This window comes from Octopus bimaculoides, chromosome 6 (genome assembly GCF_001194135.2).
Source record: "Octopus bimaculoides isolate UCB-OBI-ISO-001 chromosome 6, ASM119413v2, whole genome shotgun sequence".
Classification (NCBI taxonomy): Eukaryota; Metazoa; Mollusca; class Cephalopoda; order Octopoda; family Octopodidae; genus Octopus; species Octopus bimaculoides.
In genome coordinates this window covers 21,017,959-21,024,201 of record NC_068986.1, presented here as the reverse complement: position 1 = coordinate 21,024,201, position 6,243 = coordinate 21,017,959, and the positions used below count along the sequence as shown (strand labels likewise).

At 36.2% G+C, this 6,243-nt stretch overlaps 1 protein-coding gene across 3 annotated transcripts in view; it reads right to left on the bottom strand.

Moving 5' to 3' along the window:
- Positions 1 to 6,243, bottom strand: part of LOC106869631 (uncharacterized) — a 232,169-nt gene that overhangs the window by 116,511 nt on the left and 109,415 nt on the right. Inside the window, exon 1 of one of the 3 annotated variants that reach the window (XM_052968629.1) lies at positions 5,030 to 5,454. The exons of the other annotated variants lie outside the window; for them this stretch is intronic. The gene's annotated coding sequence lies outside the window, so the exon portion shown is untranslated. Of the gene's footprint in view, positions 1 to 5,029; positions 5,455 to 6,243 lie in introns of those variants that run through there. 3 annotated transcript variants of the gene reach the window in all.

The window sequence follows — 6,243 nt, the reverse complement described above, 5'->3', positions numbered from 1 at the left end:
CTCTGCAGCGTGGACTATATATACATGCAAATATATGTTTGCATGTATGTATGTATGTATATATTAGTGTGTATGTGTGTATGTATGGGGTGGAAGGTGGGGTAAAAACCAATCTTATATTCATATTTTAATTTCACCCTATTGTATGTAAGTTTCTCATTTCATTTAACCGAAGAAAAAGTCTAAAAACTTTGTCATTAAAAACATACAAACAAAATAATTCACATTATACAGTAATCCTTCGAATATCGCGGATGTTACGATCTAAACCCCATCCCGCGATATGTGAAGTTCCGCGAAGTAGAAACAGTACTGTATATGGCGAGGGATTGCAGTATGCAATGCGTAAGACAGATTAGGTAGATTGACAGATAGGACGTAAAGACAGGCGTCTGTCTGAGTTCACATTCCGCCAAAGTCGATTTTGTCTTTCAGCCTTTTGGGTACGATGACATGAGTACAATTTGTGCACAGGGTTCAATGCAATCGGCTAACCTTCACCTCTCCAAAATTCCGGGCCCTGTGCCTAAAGAAGAAAGGATTATTATATACAATGCGTAAAGTCGCCTAGCTTATTGGTTACGGTGTTCAGCTTAAACCATAATGTAGTAGGTTCAAATCCTGGACCGGGTAGCTTGTGCTCCTTAAGTAAGCTTGTTGCCCCAATCTTTTCAGCTGCAAATGAGTACTCTACTGAAGCCTCTCTCTCTCTCTCTCTCTCTCCCTCTCCCTCTCCCCAGCTGTGACACTATGCCAAAAGGTCGACGACTAACGAATGTGTCTATGTATGTTGGCAGCTAAAACAATTGACGAAAGCATGGTACACATTCGTTCGCAGATGACTGCTGGCTTTTCCCTTCTGTATATGTCTAGTGACGCAAGTGGTACATACTTTAATACTACTGTTAATAATGGAAGTTCGGTGAATGTCAAAAATTTACAGAGTCATAGCTGAAATACCTTGGATTATCTATCTATCTATCTATCTAAGACCTGTGGGCTTATGTCGAACAGCTGCTGTCACATGTGGGACGAGTCTGGTTGTCAACCGAGTGTATCGTAAATATTTCCCTCTCACCTTTCTTTAACCGGGAAAGCAAGGCAGTTTTCATCGTAGTGGTAGCTATGGCGAAAGAATGTGTATGGTGGACTCGTTTGAAAGTCTTAGAGACAAATACTTTCCTTTCTGGCCAACCTCTCATCAACTTTTTCAAGTATTACTTGAAAAGGAAGGTGAGAGTAAAGAGGGAAATTTTGTCTAATAAAAAGTTTAATAAAAAGTGGGCGAATGTAGCAAAGATGGTACGCATGAATGACAGACCTACTTTGAACATAAACCTATAAAACAACAAGAGAAAGGGAATTTTGCTCTAAAGTTTATTTTTTCCGAGATTACCGTGGATTTTTCGTAGGTTTTCCTTTCCAAGGATAACCTTAGTCAGTGTTATATTTTCTCCCCACTTCTGGGAATTTCTTTTGTTAAAACGTTACCTTGTTATCTCATTGTGTACACGTCCCAAAACGCTTCGATCCTTATTAATCGGTTTTGAAAAGAAAAATTCTACATTGTATTGTCCCCCCTGTGTTCGGCTCTGCGTGACCTAATAAAGAAATCTATCTGTCTATGTGTGTGTGTATGTGTGCGATGTATTTTGTCAAAACATGCTAACTATTTTGCCAGCTCGCCACTGCCTTCATGGAATATAATATATTCTTTTCTACTCAAAGCACAAGGCCCGAAATTTTTTTTTTGGCAGGGAGGGGGCCAGTCGATTAGATCGACTCCAGTATGCAACTTAATTTATCAACCCCGAAAGGATGAAAGGCAAAGTCGACCTCGGCGGAATTTGAACTCAGAATGTAAAGGCAGACGAAATACCTATTTCGTTATTGCCCACAAGGGGCTAAACATAGAGGGAACAAACAAGAACAGACGAACGGATTAAGTCGATTACATCTAAGCATTTCGCCCGGCGTGCTAACGATTCTGCCAGCTCGCCGCCTTGGAATATAATATATTGATGTAAGCTAAGGTAAACCTTTAAAAGCCGCATTATATCTCGTTAGGCAGCGAGCTGGCAGAATCTTTAGCACGCCAAACAAAATGCTTAGCGGCATTTCGTCCGTCTTTACCTTCTGAATTCAAATTCCACCGAGGTCGATTTTTGCCTTTTATCCTTTCTTGGTCGAATAAAATAAGTACCAGTTGAGTACTGCGGTCGATGTAATTGACTTAACCCCTCTGCTGAACTTGCTGGCCTTGTGCCAAAAATTGAAACCAATATATAATAATTCCGTAAGAATGAACACCAGTAGGACTCTAAAAACAACAGTACCAGATTGCGTAAATCATTTACGCTCGACGAATGAAGGCTACTACAGCATTATATTTATGATTCTTACAATGGAACTTTTACAGCGATTAATTGAATTACTGAAGATGAAATACAAATAATTAGTTTCTTTTTGTTTGTATGTTTTGTCTTTACTCTAAAACGATAACATGCCTTATCATTTCCAGTCATAATATATTCTCACAGAACTTAGAATTCTTTCTTCTAAACAAAACTTTTTATATTCTTTAATCTTGCCGGCGTCTTTTAATTGTCGGATGGAAACATTTGCATTGATTTTTCATTATCCAGAATATTATTTCTATCTGGCGTTATTGTACACTAAAACTATAGTTAAAGCCTATCTCTGGTTACAGATGGTGAATTGTATAGAAGAGTTTTCATTGAAATTCAAACTGGTTAATTTCTGCAATGATGTAGCATGCTCGCGAGAAATAATCTCAATTGAAGAAGAAATTACCATTGCAAATCGGAAGAATTGTAATAATGAAGCTTGAAATTTAAAAAAAAAAAGTACTCCATACACAACTTGCAAAATAATTAAGCTATATAATAAAGAAGAATAGTTCGTGCGTTCAATACTAAGTTCAGGTACCTGTTGGAAAGATGTATATTATGTTTCTTTTTTTTTTTGTTATAAACTAATAGGAGAGAGTCTAAAATAAGTTTAATTATGAACAGTAAAGTGACGGCTATAATTCCTTTTTATCACTTGATCTAAATACAAATAATCTGGTTGTTGCCTGACAATCAACGGCAACTTTTGGAAATAAATATATTTTAGAAAAACAGGCAAGGGTTTCGAAGGCAAGACAACAAAATATACATATAATTATAGAATAAAATATATAGAACTTAATTATATAGATTTTTAATCTCCTTCTATTACGCGTAATATATAAATATACGCAACACAATTATACAAGCAAATATAAGCAAACACATACGTGAATATCATCACCATGGCTTTCGATCATTGCTTTAATTTCCCAACATGACATGCAACAAGTGTATTAGTCCATTAATCATGTTCTTTAGCGATGTTTCAGGTCATTTCAGAATGTTGCTATTTACTGTCATTCAAGTTTAGAGTATTCTATTTTAGTTTCATATTCGCAATCAACAAGGAATGGGAAATGACAGTGGAGTAAGGGTAAGCTCTAAGAGTATCGGGTTTAGTTTGTCTTGCCACAGCTCTGTTAAATATATATTTCAATCAATCATAATGCCACATATGTAAAACGGCAGAAAGGAAATACATGATAAATCGTGAATAACTTAAGAGACATGAATGTATGCTCCACTATAGCAAAGTTATATTTTAGATCACGACAGATGCTGTTGCCAGATCTCTCCCAGACACACGTACGACAAGACCGGAAGTAAGCTTTCTTAATCTAATCATCACGACTTGGAAATATAATAATACAAATCTATTTCTGCACAAGATCCCAATGCAAAAGGAAATTCCAGCTCCCTTTCTTTTCTGTTTTACTCTTATTGTCACTCTTCACGATTATTATTATTATTATTATAGTAAATTCCCATCAGTCTCACTTGTTTGACATTGATATTTGTCGAAACCGAAAGTACGAAAGCAATCCATAAAAACTAAACCAACCAACAGCAATCACTTGAAAGAAGTATCGAGAAGTGTTAAGCCCTCATCAATCAATTTCATCAGTCAATTTACTTGGTTTATTTAAAACAATACGTAATAGGACAATGTTAGAGATGTATATCGTTGAAAAAAAAAGTGTATTAAATTAAAAACAGAAAAAGGAAAACGAAATTTACTCTAGAATGGCTTGTAAAGGTATCATATTGAAAGTGTTTCATATAAAATATTAAAAAAACGATCAGTGAATATTCTCGTAGGATTACATGATTCATATTCTCATCAGAATTCCACGAAGACTCCTGCGAACCAGTAAATGCTACTTACCTGCACAGTATTGTAGGTACTTATCTATATATTATTTCTATAAATCTACAATTGTCAGCGATTAAATCTACTGGAAATCGCTAAAAGTGTATGTAAACAGAAAGAAATGATGTCCGACTAATTCGATTTAGGCATCCCCAGATAAAATTATACGTGTACACACACACACACATCCATCCACACACAAACATGTATATGTATGCAGACACACACACGCGCACACATAAACACATATGCGTGTATGTGCGAATATATATGTCTGTCGGTGCCTGAGGCGTGTGTGTGTGTATGTTGTGTATGAGTGTGTGTGCGCGTGGATGTGTATATACATGAACCAGTATCCAGACAACACTTAATAGTTGTTCACTCTGACCACAAGCGCTATACAAACCAAGATGAAATAATCATTAAGAACACTTTAATTAGCTACTGTTTAAGTCATTAAGAGTTATATTTAAAGACCTATCGGTTTTCGATCAGTAAAACCAGACAAGACAAACCAAAAAGAATTTAAGATCGATAAGTGAACGGCATACGTTTAAACGATAATTCTTTCTAATTTTGGCACAAGGCCAGCAATTTTAAGGAGAGAAGAAGTTCGATTACATTGATCCCAGCACTAAACTGGTACTTTATTTTATCAACACCGAAAACATGAAAGGCAGAGTCGACCTCGGCAGCACTTGAAATCAGAACGTAGATAGACAAATGAAAATAAAGTTATAAATACCTGTTTTTCTTTTCTTATTCTTTCTCGGTATTCCGTTTAAAGTCACGACTTTATTAATTATTCCTTACATTTTGGTAATCCAGTGCAAAGTCACGTGATACCATTCCCCCCACGCCCTTTTAATATGTTCACCGCAGGGTATTCTGTTTTTCTGTGAATAAAACTATCATTGTAGTGAAACCCTGTTTTACCCCAGCATCATAGAAAACATATCTAGAGATGAATGACTCACAATTTTTTTTGTTTTTGTTATTATCTTTATCTCGACTCCACTTCGTGTGCTCGTCTCTACGAAAGCCGGCTGCTGAATATTGCACTTAAGTTATATGTATGTATATATATAAATACTGTAGAAGCTACACTTCATATTGTAACAGTCCTGTTTGACCCGAAGCGCAATTAAAATGTACACTTCTTAGGTCAATAATTCACATCTATATTTACATATGTACATATATATTCATATATATATACACATGTGGGTGTTCATAAGCATTTCAGTTCAACTTGACATTTGACAACACATCGCCCACTCACATAGTGCGTCGGTAGAAAACATTTATAGCTCTACGTACCAACCAGCCACCCCCACCCATGAATTGTTTCAGATAGTTTGTAATTATTTGTAGGTTCTTCACTTAATGAAAGTTATGTTTTAATGGATTTTTCATCCGACAAAACCACTTCTGTGACTCTAGGCAGCGTCTCCGCACTTCAGTTGGTGTTTAACCTCCTTGTGACTGCTACTATTTAAATTAGCCAGTTTGGTGATATTGGAGGATTTCTGTTCGTAAACTTTGTGTAAACATGCATACATATACACACATATATATACACATATACATATATATATCCCGACAGCAAAGCGGTGAGTTGGCTAAATCGTTAGAACGTAGGGCAAACTGCTTAGCAACATTTTGTCTTCTTTTACGTTCTGAGTTCGAATTCCACTGAAGGGTCGATGTAATCGACTTACCCCCACCTCCGACCTTACTGGCATCGTGCCAAAATTTGAAACGAAGACTCCTTCCGACAGTCAACGCTAATGATGCACACACACACACACACACACACACACGAACACAGTAACTTATATATAGTAATACCTCACTTTACGAAACCCCGGATTTACGAATTTTATTTTTCAAGTACAAGATCCAAATTTTCTACTACCATATCAAATGCTTCTGCGTGTTACCGAGAAATTTATAGAG